This window comes from Dioscorea cayenensis, chromosome 14 (assembly GCF_009730915.1).
Source record: "Dioscorea cayenensis subsp. rotundata cultivar TDr96_F1 chromosome 14, TDr96_F1_v2_PseudoChromosome.rev07_lg8_w22 25.fasta, whole genome shotgun sequence".
In the NCBI taxonomy this organism is placed as follows: domain Eukaryota; kingdom Viridiplantae; phylum Streptophyta; class Magnoliopsida; order Dioscoreales; family Dioscoreaceae; genus Dioscorea; species Dioscorea cayenensis.
The window spans coordinates 3,562,601-3,582,194 of record NC_052484.1 but is presented as its reverse complement, the minus strand read 5'-3'; positions in this window follow the sequence as shown (position 1 = coordinate 3,582,194).

Here is a 19,594-nt window from a genome sequence, read left to right as displayed (position 1 = left end):
TTTATTAAAATCTCAAATTATGAAAATTAAAAACAGTCCTATCTCTCTCAAAGTTTTTGTAGAAATCCAAATATGTTGCAATCAAAGAAAAGGAATTGCCTAAGAAAACCACTGATTGAAAAATTAATAAATAAATTAGTAATAATAATATATAAATAAATAAATAAAGCAAAATGAATTATGAATGCAAACTATTTAATATTTTCAAGAATCCCTGTATTAGAAGATAAATGATATCACAAATGTTAACATGAGATCCAGGTGATACCCACATTAAGATTATGTGACATCTTGACATAAGTTTCCAGAGATTTCCAACAGAAATACCTTATAATAATAATAATAATAATAATAATAATAATAATAAATCCTTATTTCTAAGTTTAAATCCACCTATGGTGCTTAGTGTGGTGATTGATTATTTTGGTATTTTAAGTAAAAGCATTCATTTGGACGAATATAATATATATATATATATATATATATTCAGTTTTAACTGTTTTAGAGTTTATGACAAGAATTTTATTTGATCTTATTTGAAAAGTCGAATCAAACTGTATCTAAAGAGAGTCTAATTAAGATAAAGTCCATATTAAATTTAAGTCAATCTGACTCATAATCAATCTAGGTTAATTAAAACATATTTTACTGTTTTATTATGATAAAATAATTTTGATGGCATGTCTAATAGTATTGTAATCAATTTTAATAGAGTGGAATAATCTTCTCCTCTTTTACTCGTAATTTATCTCAATTTTAATTTTTTCCCCATAAATTTGTGTGTTTTTAATTGATTTCATTTTGATAATTATCTGTTGTCACTAACTCATGATAATATAACATAATACTACCACATTAATTCAAGAGGTTGAAATGAACTATTTTATTTAGTTCACATGCCAAAATAAACATAGAGCTTCAAACCCATTTTAGAGTGAGATTTATGCTAAACAATTGATGGCTTATGTTGAAATTTTCAAGCTTTAGAGCAGTTCTTACTTGGAATAGTTCAAGCAAGCATGGTAGCATTACATAATGAGAGAGAGAGAGAGATCTACTCCTTCATTATCTATAAAAAGATTTATTATTTGGATTTGATTTAATAAAAAATTTAGACTTGTTTGGACAAATTTTTGAAAATTTGCTTTTAAAAAAAAATCATAGGAATGATTTTGCTTGAAGTGTTTCTAGAGTAAGTTAAATTATTTTGATCTCGTTTAAATTATGTTTTTTTCCCTTTAGAAGTGTGGTAGAGTTAGTCAATGAAATATAATGTAGATAATTGTTTAAATTGATTTATTTTTAGAAGAAAGAAGTTTCAATTTTTTTTCTTTTTTTTTTTTTCTTTGTCAACGCTACTATCATCCTAGGTTACTTTTGAAGCACGTTTCATCATTTGTGAGTAATCACAATCTCTTTATCTTCCTTGAATTCAATAATGGTGTTATCAACTATAAGGAATTCTAATTTTGTAATTGTTAATTTTGAATTAAATATAGTGTTTAGTGTTTTTAAAATAATTTTTAGTTGATTGTTGTTTCAAAGAAAAAAAAAAATAGCAAAATTTGAAAAGAAGACCATTTATATAATTAAAACCAAAACAACTTCTCAGCTATGGTATGTTTAGATTGATACATCCAAATATAACAGCACTTCTGGAAAAAGTTTTTTTTTTTTTTTACTAAAAATTATATAAAGCCTAACATAATTAGTTTTTCATAACTGTTTATATACGAATAAATGTAAAATTTAATATAAAACAAACTATTACTTTACTTCATAAATATGATCTAAAGGCATAATATGGTTCATAAACTTTTGAGTTTTGACATTATAATAATATATTAGTTTTAAATTTTTTTATTTTTTTATAAAATATGGACAAGTCATGTGTCAGAAAAACATGTATAAATGTGAAGTTGCTAACTCAACAAACTAGTGCTTTCATACTAAGTGAGCTGAGGTTAGAATGGTACCAATAGACTAAGATGCCATTAATGTTAAAAATATAAATTAATAAAGACATATATTGGTTATTAAAAAAAATTATTTATGAAAAATTTATATCCACTACAGTAAAAAATTTAATATATACTCCTTCTGGTCCTTTATATATCATCTTCCAAAATCATTTTTTACATATCTATTTAGAAAATGTATAAAGCATTAAATAGGTTCTATATTAAAATTAGTAAATGGTTACATATATAACAAAGAGAGTCCGCGTCATCTACGATCGTCTATAAATTTGATATCTACAGATGTTCACAGACGCCGTTGGATCAAAATCTAATGATGACACACTTCTCTCATCCAAAGTTTTCAGAACCGGATCGAACCAGTCAATTGGACTAAGTTCAATAGGAACTAGACTTATAATCGATCTGGTTCACTCTAGAAATCCGGATTTTGAAAAAACCGGGGTTGAACTAGTGACCCAGACCTTCGGACCTGTGAACCAATAAATTGACCAGATCACCAACCAGAGTTTGCAATTTTTTTTAAAAAAAAATTTAACTTTATAATAATAGATTAATAGTAACATTAATAACAAAAATATGGAGAGCTAAAATGTAAATTCAAAATTTATAAGCTTTAGAGTGGCTACCCATAATTGCTTAAAGTTTTAAAAATAAGGTTTTCAATTTTTTATTATTTAATATTTAATTTTTTTTAATCATCTAAATTAAAATATAATTTATTTTAAATAAAATTATTGACCTAGTTCAATCTCTCAACCTCTAACCCTTGACCTTTTCCGGTTCAAAACTCAGTCTGATTCTGAAAACCTTGTTCTAACCTCACCCTTGGATCCCTCAGTCCTCTCTTACCCTAATCATACCTACTATTTTCAGCACACTTCTCTTCTATTTTTTATTATGTATAGATATTTAACTGTCGGCAGATGATGTAAACTAATAGGAGTGTATATATATATATATATATATATATATATATATATAAGAAAGAGAGAGTGCGTGTACTAGGAGGTCTCTTTATTCAACAATATAAATATAGATCATGTTGAATAATTTTGTGGATTCATTCTCCAATATATATATATGTATATATATATATGAAGAGGGTTAGGTTCACAAGGTGAATGAAGATGGGAAAGCTGTGTTTTCTCAAAAAGAAAAAAAAAAAGAAGGTAATTAATTAATTAAATAAAAGAATGTAGAAGGCAAAGTCCTTGGTGGGTGAATGGTGTGGATGCTCGTACCACTCAAAATAATGTTATTAAAATTAGCATTGCAAGCATGCTAGACATTTGGATTTTCTCACGATTCTAGACATTTGGATTTTCTCAGGAAAATTCCTTCTATACAATATTATTAAGGGAAAATTAATTATAAATTTTTGAAAATTTAAAGGCATCTCAAACAGACCTTCTTACATTTGAATTTACTAGATAGTCACATTTTTTTTTGACAGCTTACTTTTCAATCCATGCAGTTCACTCTGTTAGTTTATTCTATCTTACAACATATACTTTCTGCTTAAAATGCATAATTTTAGTTTAACATTGTATGCTTTCGTGCAACTACATAAGTATTCACTTAACATATAATATATTGTCATTTAATATTTGGCCTTTTCATTTAATATCTGACTTTTACATTTAATATTATGTGATTATGTTAGAAAAATGAGGGACTTTCTGTGAATTCTCAAACTCAAAAGCTTTTTTTGTGAATAACCAAATTTCAGAGGGATTATTTGTTCATTATTAGTATTGTTAATAAGATTTTGTATAACTTAATTTACTTATTAATTTTGGTGTCTCAAATTTATGTATATTTAAAAGATGGATTTTTTTTATATATATAAATTCAAATCATATTATTTCTTATAGAAAAAAAAACAACTTAAAAAGAGAACAATTATAAGAAGAATGTTTGCAATAAAACATTAAAACATTGTAATTTTTTTCTTCTCAAAACTCATTTTGACATAGATATTCTTTCTTAAAAATTTATAAATAAATAAATATAAATTTCATGTACACAGCTGTAGCCTGTAATAATACCAAAATGTATTCTCTCTCCAAGGTGCAAAACTCAACCATGAAAATTATATCTTTGTTTGTTATGTTCCCATCAAAAAAGGAAAATATTGTTGGTATACATAAAAGAGTTCAGGTCACAGAAAACTCCCAAACATAAAAAGTTGGATTTGTGTCATTTTCATGTCTTCTCTTGCAATTCCCCTCTTTTTAGGTAATTTTTTCGTCAACATATACACATTGTTTCACATCATTTATGGGCAATAATTAATATATTTCATTCCACCTTATGATCAAAACCCAAACATCTGTTTTTATCAATCACCTCCGTGCTTGTTTGATTTTGTTTTATGTAATTGACTTGTATACATTAGCATAAAGAAAAGAAATATATATATATATATATATATATATATATATATGATGTATTAGTTTGGAAAATAATCAAATTGATGTTGTGAATATAACCCCACTCAAATTATTCCATATTATATATTATATTTGGTTATTTTATTTTATTATTTTTTATATATATTTTTTAACAGTGTGGATAAGCCATGTTGAAAGCATATATAAAAACGGAATTAATATCTTAACACACGTGTGCCCTCATCATGCAAGAGTTGATTGAAATTTTGAACTTGCCTCTTTGGCAATAACACAAACAGCTCATGCAGAAGATTCGGTGTCAATTAAATAAGAGGTCATTGACGTTAATTTTTTTTATTATAACATTATATTCATATATATATATATATATGTGTGTGAAGATTCAGTATCAATTGAATAAGAGGTCATTGGCGTTAATTTTTTTATTATAGCATTATATTCTTATATATATGTGTGTGTGACACTTAAATTTTATATATTATTATTTGCGTAGGCAAGCCAAAATTTATTAAGAATTATAGAATATATTATTGTGATGAGGTTGACTAGGTTAAATGAACTAAGCAAACTAATGGATTTGCGAGTCATGCGTTGTAAAAGTTGACATAAAAAATAAACTTGTTTAATTTTAAACAATGTTTAGTGCCCTAACCAACATTCATATTAATGCCTTGGAATTAGCATTCATTGCACCAATAATTAACATATATATATATATAATACATATATACAGATAAAATACAAATACATTTCCCAAGAAACATGAACCTTCCCAATTGTTTATTTAAAAAACATAATTAAAATGTTTAGATTAAATCTATTAATATTTATACATCCTGAAAATTCAATATTATCATTTGAACCATATAATTTTAAATTTTTCATTTGTTGATGATCTAGTTATATGTCAAGCTATATAAGGGTTAAACCGTATAAAAAATAAATTAAAATAATATGATATAAAAGAGTAATTTACTAGTATGAATATGTTTCATAAGATATGGATAAATCACGCGTGAAGAGTGTGTACAGATATAAAATTAATACTTCAACACATCTATACTCTTATTTTAAATAAGTTGAGGTATGAACTCTTCTCCTCAATAAAAAATCGATATTATTAAACTAAAAAATTGTTCGTTAATTTACTCAAATACCATTGAAGTAGTTTTTTTTAATAAATTAATTTATTTTTATACATAATATTATTAAAAAATGATTAAAAAAGTAAATGATGAAATTTAAATAATTCCCAGCCTTAGTACATATGTTGATATTTTTGTAGAGAATAATGTGACTAGTGACCATTCTTTAAATGCATTAAAAATTCACTTTTTTTTTTTTAATGAAGCCCATAGATTAATAAATAATTAATTATACAAATAAATCATGGGGATATGCCATATACGTAGGAACATGAACATCAACCTCAACTCTCCTCTCCAAGATCTTAGGGACCATCACAGATCGGACGGTCATAATCCAATCAAGATCAGTAGGGCCCACCTTCATTTATGATAGAGTGCCAACGTGTAGGAAATTGAACGGCTTGATGTCACCACAAGGAAAAAGATGGCGCCGCCCATGCCGCCCCCTGCCGACCAGCGTGCTGCCACGTGTCATATCTATGTTGTCCACGTGGCGGTTTGTTTATGGGGTTGGTGATGTGGGCCCCACTGTTAATGACGTGTTGCTAACGTTATGACCATGTCATTTTCAAGCTCTCTGGCTTAAAAATATCTAATTATTTAAAAGTAAAATATCGTATTGGATCTGTCTGAGTAGGTTAGGGTGTTTTTTTAAGTCCCCTTCATATGAATTGTCAACAGGAAATTCCTTTATTTTTTAAATGAAAAAAATTTTAGTCATTTTTCTCCGTTGATGTGGCATTTTTCATATATTAAAATAATATTTAAAAAAATTTTGTGAAATATTTTTGTTAAAGATATTAATCAACATCTAATTAAGGTTGTCAGATTGGGATCCAAATCAGATTAGAACGCATGAGTTAATTTCCTCCTTTCCACCCGCACTAATAGCCTAATCACAAATTTCACCGCCACATCAACACTGTTCTCCATTGACCACCACTGGCACCCTTACTTATGGTGGTGTAATTTTGTCGTCTCAAACATCATCTACCTTTTCCCCGTGACTACAGAACTTTCATCTCCATCAAGCACGACCTCCTCTCTCTCCTCCATCGACCCCTGAAAGGCAGACAGCTTCTAGCCCTTCAATCATGACACCTATATTGTAGACAATTTCAGCTTCTTGGCATTTCTCCTCCCTCGCCCCTTGAAGGGCAGACAACTACCCGCCCTTTAATCAGGAGACAACATTGTAAACAATTTATCTCATTGGCAAACAACATCAAGCACAACCTCCTCCTTTTTAAATTTATTTCTCAATTAGGGTTTGCGTAGCAGTGAGATAAAATTTTATACAATTTTAGCCGAGGGATAAAAATGCAATCCTTCAATCAAAAATGAAAGATTTATTTTACAATAGATCAATAGTGATACATTCCTACCTTCCTTTAATCAAACATGTCGCAATTCACATATCACATTGTTTACATTAGCAATTCAACACAATTTACACTGTTTGTATAAGCAATTCAACATATTGAACAATCACACAATTCACGGTTGCGTTGTAGCATCACGAAATTCGTTTAGCTTGAAGGATTTCATTCAAGGACCAATAGAGATAGTGGAGAGAAGAAAAGAGGGGTTGTCCAACTAGGATTATTTCATTCAAGGACTAGGTGGAGATGGTGGAGAGAAGAGAAGATGGCAGAATTCGGGTTTGGATTTGATTAGGAACCGAACCTAGATGGCTTTACAATGTTTTAATTGTTGGTTAACAACTCACTTAATTTTTTTAAAATTTTGTAAGTTTTTTATTATTATTATTTTAATCATTGAGAATGTCACCTCAGCAAGGAATGACTGAGAAATGAACATTTGTTAGGGTTTGGATTAGAATTTCTTGATTTAGGAAAGGGAGGGGCTTTTTGTGGACAATTCATATTTGGTGTACTAAAGGGGCAACTTAACCTAATTTGAGAAGCCAAATAGAGTATTCTACTTTATTTAAAAAATACTTTCTCTAATCCTACTTATGTATCATCTCTGTGAAACTTTCATTATTTTTTTTATCTATCCATTTAAATAATCTATCAATCATTAAATAATTTTTTCCCCCAAATTTACTCTACTCATATATTTTATAATATTTTTTTAAACCAAAACACTATTTTGAGAGAGGGTGTAAAAACTTAATAGAATTTTGATAGATTTTTAAATGAGAGTAATTTTCGAAAGTTGATACTCCCTCCATTCTTAAAAAAACTAGATGTTATAAGAAAAAAAATTATTTCAAAATAGTTGTCACATTATAATACAAAGACCATATTTATTCATTTTGATTTTTACCAATTTTACTGTTCTTTGATTTTTCTAAGTTATATAAATGAAGAGAGATATTCATAGTCCAAAAAAAAAGTATGGTTCCAAAACAAGGATAATTTAGTAATTTGGTTTATTTTTATGTTATATTTTAAAAAAGGGGAATTGCTCAAAAAGTCCAAGCAACTTTACCATTGGGTCAAAAAAAATCCTTTGATTTTTTTTCAAATCCCTTAGAAGTCTCTTTTTTTTTCCATAATTACTTTTAAGTCTAATGACTAAATAACCTCTGATTTACTAGTCTTACATCACGTTCAAAATTTAGTTTTGCTCTTCAGTTTTGGTATTTCGTATTTATTATTCTTACATCACTTTCAGCTTTTAGTTTTGCTCTTTAGTTTTTTGTGTATCCGTTTACTATTTAACTAATCTATTCAAATTTGTGTGTTATCGAACAGAATTTGAACTTCCAAAAGTGACAGGAGGATAAATTGAACTGGTTGTAAAAAGGAGGGACTGCAGAGAATAATATTTTGTCATGAGGACTCATTTGAAAGAATAAAAAGTTTCAGGGACTACAGAGTAATTTTTCCTTTAAAAAATTTAATGTTATCTTTAATTTTTGTGCAAGATTTTTAAATATATATTTCGGAATGAGTAATAATATTTTTACAGAATAGATTTCCCCATAAGTTTCCCGAATGACATGGATGTCAAGTTGGCATCCATGTCAACATCCACGTCATATCTCTTTTTTTTAAAAAAAAATTAATTTGTCTTTATTATCTAAATCCTAAATTTAAACCTTTAATCGTAAAAGATAAACATGTAAATGATAAAGTGAAAACTTTCTCCTAAGCCCTAAACTGAAAATCACAAACCCCGGTTGGTGATTTTCAGTTTAGGGTTTAGGGCATAGGATTTAAGGTTTAGGGTTTAGGGCTTAGGATTTAGGGTTTAGTGTTTAGGATTTATTATTTAGGGTTGAAGTTTTTAGATTTTTAGAGTATAGATTTTGTAGTATTTGGGTTTAAGATTTTAGATATAGTTTTATACAATTTTTTTTTATAATTTTAAGAATTTAAGGATTTTTAAGGTTTAAATTTGAAGTTTATATATAAAAAAATAATGACGTAGATAAGGATGTGGATGACAAGTTGGCATCCACATCATTCGGGAAACCTATTTGATAAAAATAGCATCGCTCTTTTGGAATGAAATATAATTTTTATAAATTTAAGACTATCAACTAATTTTAACTGAATTGTTTAATCTGAATGAATTTAAACTAAATTGATATATAAATAGGACCCATGGAGCAAATCAAATAATTAGTTTGAGATATTTTTAAAAAATAACAATATTAAAATAACCTTGTATTTAAAATATTTATTAAACTAACGTTGTACCTTTCTAACCCATCCACCATATCATCCGTTGTTGTATAATAACTCAAATAACCTTAATATTAGGCTATCTGATTTAAGCTTCTCTTTTTAATTTTTAAAACTCTTTTATTTAATAAGAAATCATTAAAATTTTTATTATCTAGCACAAAACCATAATCTCATCTTTAAGACCTATCCTATACATTAATCTATGTCTGACTTTATTTTCAAATTAAATAAATATTTGTAAATTGAGAAATTCAGAAATAATACATGCTTTTAGAATTAGTTTGTATTCAAAATAGGATTAAATTAAGTATGTCTCAATACACTTTGAAAACTTTAATTATAGTTACTATTAACTGTTTTTAGAGAGTTAATTTAATTTTATCATTATTTATTTAGTTAAAAGTTACAGTAAGATGCGCTTATTTGTTAAAAATTTAAGACATGATATTTTGCTAAAAGTTACACTTATTAATGTACAAAGAGAAGCGATGAATAATATCTAAAAATAAAATTATCAAGGTGATATGGCAACCATTGTGACGTGGTATAATTGATGAAACATTGTGAGATGGTAAGGAGTCTTGAATTGAAGGCAAATATCTTGAGAGATCTTGGTAGAGCGATTTTCGGTATGTGTTACAACTTGAAGGGAAGATCTTATCAAAATCATATTTAGGTATGGATGGCAACGGGTAGGGTATGGGTAGGGTATGCCAAAACCCTTACCCGTACCCGTAACCCCTACCCCATACCCGTACCCTTCAAGGTAAAAAAAATCATACCCTTACCCTTACCCGCAGGGTACGGGTATACTCGCAGGGTACCCGCTTACCCGTTGTTCAAATTATCGAATTAAATTTAAATAAAAATAAAAATTAATTAATTATACATTATATTACAATCTTTAAGCACATGTCCATAAATTCAAAATTACAAGTTGATATATATTTGTTTATCTTAAATTATATAATCACATAAAAATGACGTCTATTTAGGACTCAATGGTAACTCTACCTTTTGTTTTGTTCATGTTTAACCATCTTGGTTTTTGTTTAAAATTTTTTCATATATCTATTATTTATATTTTATATAGCTTCAAATTTTATAAATATCTAATAAGATTTTGAATATAAAAAACATTATAAGTAATTCTCATAAGTTATATTCAATTGATTTTTTATTAGTATCTTATTTTTCAGGATGTTTTATAATTTATAGAATAAATTATTATAACATTATTTTTTATATTTGTTTGTTTTTTAATTTAATTATGATTCTTAATATATATCTAAAATTCAATTTTGATAATATTATCAAATATAAATATAGAAATTAAATAAAATTTAAAATAATATATTAAGAGAAAATTTGAAGTATTATTTTCAAATTAATCACCATGAAAATAGATATTGAGTAAATTGTGAGTAAATGTTTAGTTTAATAAAAAAATTATATATATATAAGGGTACGGGTACGGGTTTTACCCGTACCCTCTTCAACGGGTAAGGGTACGGGTAGGGTAGGGGCATACCCTTACCCGACCCGTACCCGCTAAAAAACTAACGGGTAATACCCTTACCTGTACCCATACCCGGTCAAAGAGGGTAATACCCTCTTTGACCAGGTACGGGTACAGGTATACTCGTCGGGTAGGGTACAAATTTCCATCTCTATATTTAGGAGATTTGATTGAAAACTAAATAAGAATGGATGATAATTGAAGAAATGCCTATCAATGGTATAATTGAAGACTATTGAATGTATGATTTGAAGAACCTTAATAAGTATGATTGAAGATTATTAAGGGTATGATTGGAGATATGCCAAATTGAAGAAATACTTATTGTTGGTATGATTGGCATGATTGATTGAATATCTATTCTTTTGATAAGATTTGAAAGGCAAAACTTGGGTGAATTGAAGATCAAGTTTGGATAGTTTTCATGAAGACGTACAAAGTCGTGCGTCCCTTGTGAGGGGGCTGCGTAGTCGGGATCGAAAGATTTGGCTGCATCGACTCGGACTAAGCATGACCAAGAGGTTGATGAATCTTGAGGTCGCTTCACAATGGATCGAACCAGAACTCAATCAAGTCAGCAGTCAGGGGCATGCTGCAAGTTAAGTTACAACAGGAGTTACAATAGCTAATTTTGGAACGTTTGTAAATTAGTAGCCGTGGAGATTCTTAAAGAGGTATAAGTTAGTTTTGGGACGTTGAGGCGTCTATATAAGTTATCTTGCTCTGAAATTGTATTGGACACTTGAGCTAGAGGTTGTGTGGGCACTAGACAATCAAGAGAGGATAGTGATATTTATTTGTGAGTATGAGTGACAAAGTGTTTGTACTCATGTATTTCCACTTCTTTTAGTGAATTGTTTATCTCCGGGCTTGACCCCCCAAACGTAGGCGAGTGGACGCCGAACTGGGTTACCAATTTTCTGTGTCTTCTTTTGTTTGGTTTGGGTGAGATTTTTATGAGTGTTTGAGTTTCTCTAAATCCACAAATCACACTGACGGAACTAACAATATACATTAGACAAAAATTAATAAAAAAATTCATAGGTGAAGGAATAACATTATATGGGTAAATATTTTAAAGTGATTATTATTTTAACATAAATGAAAAATTATTTTGATTAATATTAGTCAATAATTCAAAGTTTAATGAACTCAAGAAAAAAAAAATTTCAAAAAATTTCTTAAAAAGAGTTTTCAAACGATGATGAAGGATGTATTAGCGCTTTGAAGGTCTCATTAGACTAACATCTGAAATAAATTAATAAAAAAATGTTTAATTATATAAAACTCTATGATATATATATATATATATATTAGATCACTTTAGGATTTTTTTTCCTAGTAATTTGAGAGTTCATGTAGGTACTTGTGAAACCCTTCATAAAACCAAATGCTATATGTACCTTTTAAAATTCAATTTGTTTGTATAAATAGCACTCTACGACTCTACCCTATCTAAGCCATCAAAATATATTATTACATATTAATATATATATATATATATATCTTCGATTAATATTTTTCATACATGCCAAAAAAAGTTAATACTACCAGAGGTAGTTTAAGAGTTCAAATAAAATCATATTTTTATTATTAAAAAATCGCTATATATAAAATTTATTATATATTCTGATGGTGTATATAAGAGTAGAGTAGTATTTATAAACAAATCTGGCAAAAATGGTATTTGATTTTATTGACAAACATATAAGTAATTAGATGATTTTTTAGGACAATACTATTAAAAAAAAAACCAAAAAAATTTTATGATCAAATTTGAAAATATTTTTAAAAAATAAACATACTTGTAAGACCATTTACCCTTTACCATATCAAGGATTCTTTTAACACCATATTCCCTCTAGTTAGAGTTTACGACTCATCACATAAACAACTTATTTAACTTCAGCAATCCAATTGTGGTTTTCAATAAAATGTATTATATTACATGAACCTCGAAAAGTACATATTAAAACCCTAATTTTAGATTTATTTTACTTTTATTATGCCAACTCATTGCCAAGTCACTTATTGATTAAATCACCCAAAAGTCTATGGTTTGTACTAGGGATGTCTCATCATCGCATCAACTAGCTCATGTTGTTCATCTTTTTCTTGTAGTACTTCCTTCCAATTTCGCTCTCTAATATTCTCCACATTTATTTTACTATATATATATATATATATATATATATATGTTTAGAATTTTGTTTTTCTTAAATGCTTATTCTACTTATATTTCTAGTTGAAATATTATCAATAGTCAAAATAGAGTTTATTTTATTCATATTTTATTGTAATAGATTATGATATCTGCTGAGTTAATGAAAAGAATGTGACCCACAAGACAATTGGTCGATGTTTTGGCTATTTGATGTCGTCCATATATAGATGCTCATTAATTAACAAGACCTCTTTGCACTTCAAGATTTTTAACATTTAAGGTGTGATCACATTAAAGATTCGGTTGTGATTATAGTAAGATGTCAATCCAATGCTAGTGGCATGCAAAAATAAGGTTGTGTACGTAGAGATTATGTTTTGAAAAGCTAATTTTGTACTCTCATTAAAGTAATTGTATAAGGTTGTCTATTTCCTTATATAAATTTTAAATTTTTATTAAATTGATTGCTTTAACAAAATTCATAAATCTACACGTATGTGTTTATAATATCAAACTTTGTCGATACATATTGTATAACCTTATTTGCAAAAAATCAATTAATTTCAATTATTTCTTAAATGAAATTGAGAAGACAAGACCTCAATTAAAGTTTGAATTTCTTTACATTGTTTTTTTTAATTATCACAATATATCCTTCATAATTATCAATTTATCTACACACAATTATCATTATATTTACACTTCTCCAAAAACAAGATTTTTCTTCTTGTGTATACAAAGATTGGAACATTATGTAATGTGTAAATACACTTTATTTTATTTATTGCTAAAATAATTATTGTTGATTTAAATTAAATTTGAACTATAGGTTATATATAAGACAACATTTATAATAGCATCAAATGATAATTATAGATAAAATATGGTATGCATCCATATATTTGCTTTATATCACTTTAAACCTCAAAGTTGAATAGAGCATATCTAATATCATAGTATTTTATAATTTAATTTTTTTTCTGATGTACGTGGACAAACTATGATCTGAATTTATACTCGGAAAGTATAAAAATAGAAGTAATAGTGGATGTGAGGGTTTACTTGAATTGTTTTTTTTAGTAACTAGAAAGTAAAAAAGGTGATTTACTTATCTTGTAATTGATACAAAATAAGCAAAGTTTAGTGCATTAATCCCACTGAATAAAGTGGTTTTTTTGTCTTTATGTTTATATGAGTGGTCTAAAGTGGGTTTCGCTTTTTTAGTAGATATTAAAATAAATAAAAATATCAACATATGGAAAGTAGAAAGTCAAAGGTGTTAAATTATAATAAAGTGGAAATGCGCATAAATTTAAGATAAATATCCACTTTCTTTTTATCCAAAATTTGACTACTTTAAAAAATAAAAACATTATAATTAGCAATATTAATATACACCAAAACACTTGTGGAACCCATAATCTCATTTAATTAAAATTTTCACCCAATACCAAAATTATGCTTCATTCAATTTAAAAAAAAATAAATAAAATATACAAGAGAAATCTTAATATCCCTCGTATTCTTTTTTCCAATCTCACATTAATACTTAAATAAATTTTTAAAAAAATGATAACATTCCTTGCATGCCCCACAAAAAGTGTGTAATCAGTCATATACCTTCAAAAATCCAAATTTATTTAATATATTTTTATAATATTTTTAATTGATTTATCTATTTTCATCTTTCAAAATTAACATATAAAACATCAGGTTCTATACATAATATGTTTGTCCCGTTAAAGAGATAGTTTGAATCTCATCTGTCACATAGAAAATAGAAATATTACATAATTCTTCTCTTCATGTATGCCCGTCTATTCTTGATAGATGATTTTTTTATATTTATAAAAAATAATATATAAAGTTTATAACAATATAGATTGAATATTTTTATCTATGTTTACCGAATAAATAAAGGGAAGATAATAAAAATAGTTTTTTTATCCTACAAAAGAGAAATATCAATTAATATAATTTTTATAACAACATATACGGAATATTTCATTTTTATAGTGCTGCAAAAGTTTTTTTCTAAAAAAAACCACTCAATATCAAGAGCATATCTTGAGTTTCACATATACCATTTCATAAAAAAAGACAAATTTTTTCTTTTTTAACTTACTTGCAAAACAAAATATAAGAAAAATATTAATCTATGTACCAATTTATTTTAAACTTAAACTAAATTATGAACACAAGATATATTATAAAAACTAAAAATATCTGCCAAATGGCAAACACAAATAAATCCACACTATTATATATCAAGCTTAACAATCCGTGGCATGTATCCAATGGTTTATTGAAATGCACCAAGACACATACAAGAATTTATCAAAGACCGAGATATTCACTAAAATATTCCTCGTAAACAAACATAAATTAATAGTCAAATATATAATACATTCACCGTAACAACTCTACTCTCTCATAGAGTTTTTTACCACATCTTAATGTGGACAATAACTACAATATATATAATATTTTTTTCATAATAACAATTACAATTGATCATAAGTGAATAGGGTGCTTGTGACAGGTGCGGACGATGGATCTCCCGTCCATACGGTGAAAGCATGTGGTGCATTGAACACACCCGAGCACACTCTTGGCTCATAGTAGTTTGTCATTTAGTTAATATATATTTATATATATTGGGCATTCATTATTTGTCTATAGATGATCAATCTGGACAAAAGAAGATAGTTAAATAAAAATGGATGGGTGAAATTTATTTTATTATTGTTACAATGAAATCAAAGATTGAAATAAAAATACTATTTATCCTATTTTTTACTAAACCAATATTCATAAAAATATTGTTTATCCTACATAATATTATTCACAACATTGTTTATAAATATTATTTATCAAATGAATAATGTTAAACGCTAGATTAAAATTTAGTAACTAAAAAAAAATGTTTGTAAATAATTTATTTATGAATGTCCCTAAATTACTGACCCTTATAAATATATATATAGAGGAAATTGCCAAAATAACCCTCTAAGTTTCTAATATTTCCAAAAACACCCCATTAATTTGGGAATCCCTAAAAACCCCTTCCTTTTAAATACAATGAATTTGAAACCCTTCAAGCATTTAATGGAGTTAGTTTTAAATTTTTTGGACGAAATTATCCCTTGCATGGGAAGTTGTGACAAGTGAGACGTGGTTTGACCATAACGCCCTTTGCTGCAATAATTTTCTCTTTAAGAGGAATCCGTTTTTTTCTTGGTTAATCCCCAGAGAACACCATTATTGGTCTCGATTTCTTTTTCTCTTTTCATCTCTTCATCTCTTGACTTTTTCCTTTTTTTCAAAGTTGTCGATTACTGGACATCTTCTGTAGGGATTGGACCACTGCCTCAAGAAGAACTCCCACTCAACTCTTTGACATTTCATTAGTTTGCGCTCCAGGTATTGAGGGCGAGGGTGGATGCTCGTTGAAGATGTTGTGCAGTTTCCTTTTTGTTTTGATATTCATGAGGTTTCTTTTTAGTTTGATTTCTAAAGTATTCTATTAGAAAGAGAATTTTTTCGGTTTCATGGTGTGATTATTGGATGATCTTGTAGTTTGTAGGAAGATTTTTCGGCAAGAGTTTTGATTGTTTTTCATTTTCGTTTGTGTACATAATCAAAAGCGATAATATTGTGTTGAAGGAGATTTTTTGATTGTTTTACAATTTCATTGTGATGTCCGACTCGATCCACATTTGTCTAGGACGGCCAGGTTTAATTTTGAATGTAAATATTGTTATTTCTGTTTAACTATCGATTGTTCTATTTGAGTTTCAAAGTTTATGTTTAAATATCAATGTTTCTGTTTAACTACGACAGTTTCTATTTAAATTTCATCTTTTCTTTTTAAATTTGTGTTTGTTTATGAAAAATGATTTTTCATAAATAACGAGCAAAAAATGTCTGATAATATGTGATAGTTTGTGGCAAACATATGTAACGAATATAAGTTATCATTTATGTTTAGTTGGCGATAGTTTCTTTTGCAGAGATCTACGATTGTGTCCGCTCGTGGTAGTGAAATGAGTTTTTTTAAATGATTAGCGCCTTCAAAAGCGTTGTCCGAGCATGCGATGACAAAACTTGAAAATGATCTAACGAATAAGGAAGACCTACTAAATCGTCGGAGGTGGCCTTGAGGGTGGGACGGATCGCTCGTGAGAATCCGAATACCTACTAAAAATCATTTTACGTTTAAAAGCTGAAAGCTCGGATATATTTAAACGAGACATAACATTTTAAACAGAGACTTGATAAATTTAAAGCGGAAATATTTAAGCTTAAACAAAAAGCTGTATAATTTTAAAGCGGAAACAAGGATATGATAATAATAGTTGAGAAAAAAACATAAGTTTTAAGCAAAAAGCCGGGATAATTAATCGATAATTAACTTATACAACTATGTTTATGTTTAAATATCATTGTTTCATTTTTAAATTTGGGTTTGTTTATGAAAAGCGATTTTTATAAATAACGAGCAAAATGTCTGATAATATGCGATAGTTTGTGGCAAACATATGTAACGAATATAAGTTATCATTTATGCTTAGTTGGCGATAGTTTTTTTGCAAGATCTACGATTGTGTCCGCGCTCGTGGTAGTGAAATGAATTTTTTTAATTATTAGCGCCTTCAAAAGCGTTGTCCCGACATGCGATGACAAAACTTGAAAATGATCTAACGAGTAAGGAAGGCCTACTAAATTGTCGAGGGTGGCCTTGAGGGTGGGACGGATACGCTCGTAGAATCCGAATACCTACTAAAAATCATTTCTGTTTAAACTTAAAGCTGGATATATTTAAACAGAGACATAACATTTTTAAACGGAGACTTGATAAATTTAAAGCGGAAACATTTAAGCTTAAAACAAAAAGCTGTATAATTTTAAACGGAAACAAGGACATGTGATAATAGTTGAGAAAAAAACATAAGTTTTAAGCAGCGGGATAATTAATCGATAATTAACTTATACAACTATATTTATGTTTAAATATCATTGTTTCATTTTTAAATTTGGGTTTGTTTATGAAAACGATTTTTCATAAATAACGAGCAAAATGTACTGATAATATCGCGATAGTTTGTGGCAAAACATATGTAACGAATATAAGTTATCATTTATGCTTAGTTGGCGATAGTTTCTTTCAGAGATCTACGATTGTGTCCGCACTCGTGGTAGTGAAGTGAGTTTTTAAATGGTTAGCGCTACATAACATTGTCCGACACGTACGATGACAAAACTTCAAAAATGATCTAACGAGTAAGGAAGACCTACTAAATCGTCGGGGGTGGCCTTGAGGTGGGACGGATCAGCTCGTAGAATCGAATACTCTACTAAAAATCATTTCTGTTTAAACTGAACCCGGATATATTTAAAAGCAGACATAACATTTTTAAAGCAGAGACTGATAAATTTAAACTGAAACATTTAAGCTTTTAAACAAAAAAGCGTATAATTTTTAAACGGAAACAAGGACATGACAATAATAGTTGAGAAAAAAACATAAGTTTTAAGCAAAAAGCTGGGATTAATCAATAATTAACTTATACTAACTATGTTTATGTTTAAATATCATTGTTTCATTTTAAATTTGGGTTTGTTTATGAAAACAATTTTTCATAAATAACGAGCAAAAATGTACTAATAATATCACGATAGTTTGTAGCAAACATATGTAATCGAATATAAGTTATCATTTATGCTTAGTTGGCGATAGTTTCTTTCGAAGATCTACGATTGTGTCCGCGACTCGTGGTAGTGAAATGAGTTTTTAAATGATTAGCGCCTTCAAAAGCGTTGTCCAGGCATGCACCGACAAAACTTCAAAAATGATCTAACGAGTAAGGAAGGCCTACTAAATTGTCGAGGGTGGCCTTGAGGGTGGGACGGATACGCTCGTAGAATCCGAATACCTACTAAAAATCATTTCTGTTTAAAACTTAAACCTGGATATATTTAAAGCAGAGACATAACATTTTAAAGCAGAGACTTGATAAATTTAAAGCGGAAACATTTAAGCTTAAACAAAAAGCTGTATAATTTTTAAGCGGAAACAAAGACATGACAATAATAGTTGAGAAAAATACATAAGTTTTAAGCGAAAGCTGGGATAATTAATCAATAATTAACTTATACAACTATGTTTATGTTTAAATATCATTGTTTCATTTTAAATTTGGGTTTTGTTTATGAAAAGCGATTTTTCATAAATAACGAGCAAAATGTACTGATAATATGCGATAGTTTGTGGCAAACATATGTAACGAATATAAGTTATCATTTATGCTTAGTTAGCGATAGTTTCTTTCTGAAGATCTACGATTGTGTCCGCGACTCGTGGTAGTGAAATGAGTTTTTTTAAATGATTAGCGCCATCAAAAGCGTTGTCCGAGCGTACGATGACAAAAACTTCGAAAATGATCTAACGAGTAAGGAAAAGCCTACTAAATTGTCGAGGGGTGGCCTTGAGGTGGGACGGATACGCTCGTAGAATCCGAATACCTACTAAAATCATTTCTGTTTAAACTTAAACTGGATATATTTAAACAGAAACTTGATAATTTTAAAGCGGAAACATTTATGTTTAAACAAAAAAAGCTGTATAATTTTAAAGCGGAAGCATGGGGACGAAGACAAGGATAAAAAGTCTTCCAAAAGTTTGTTTTGAGAAAAATAAAAAGA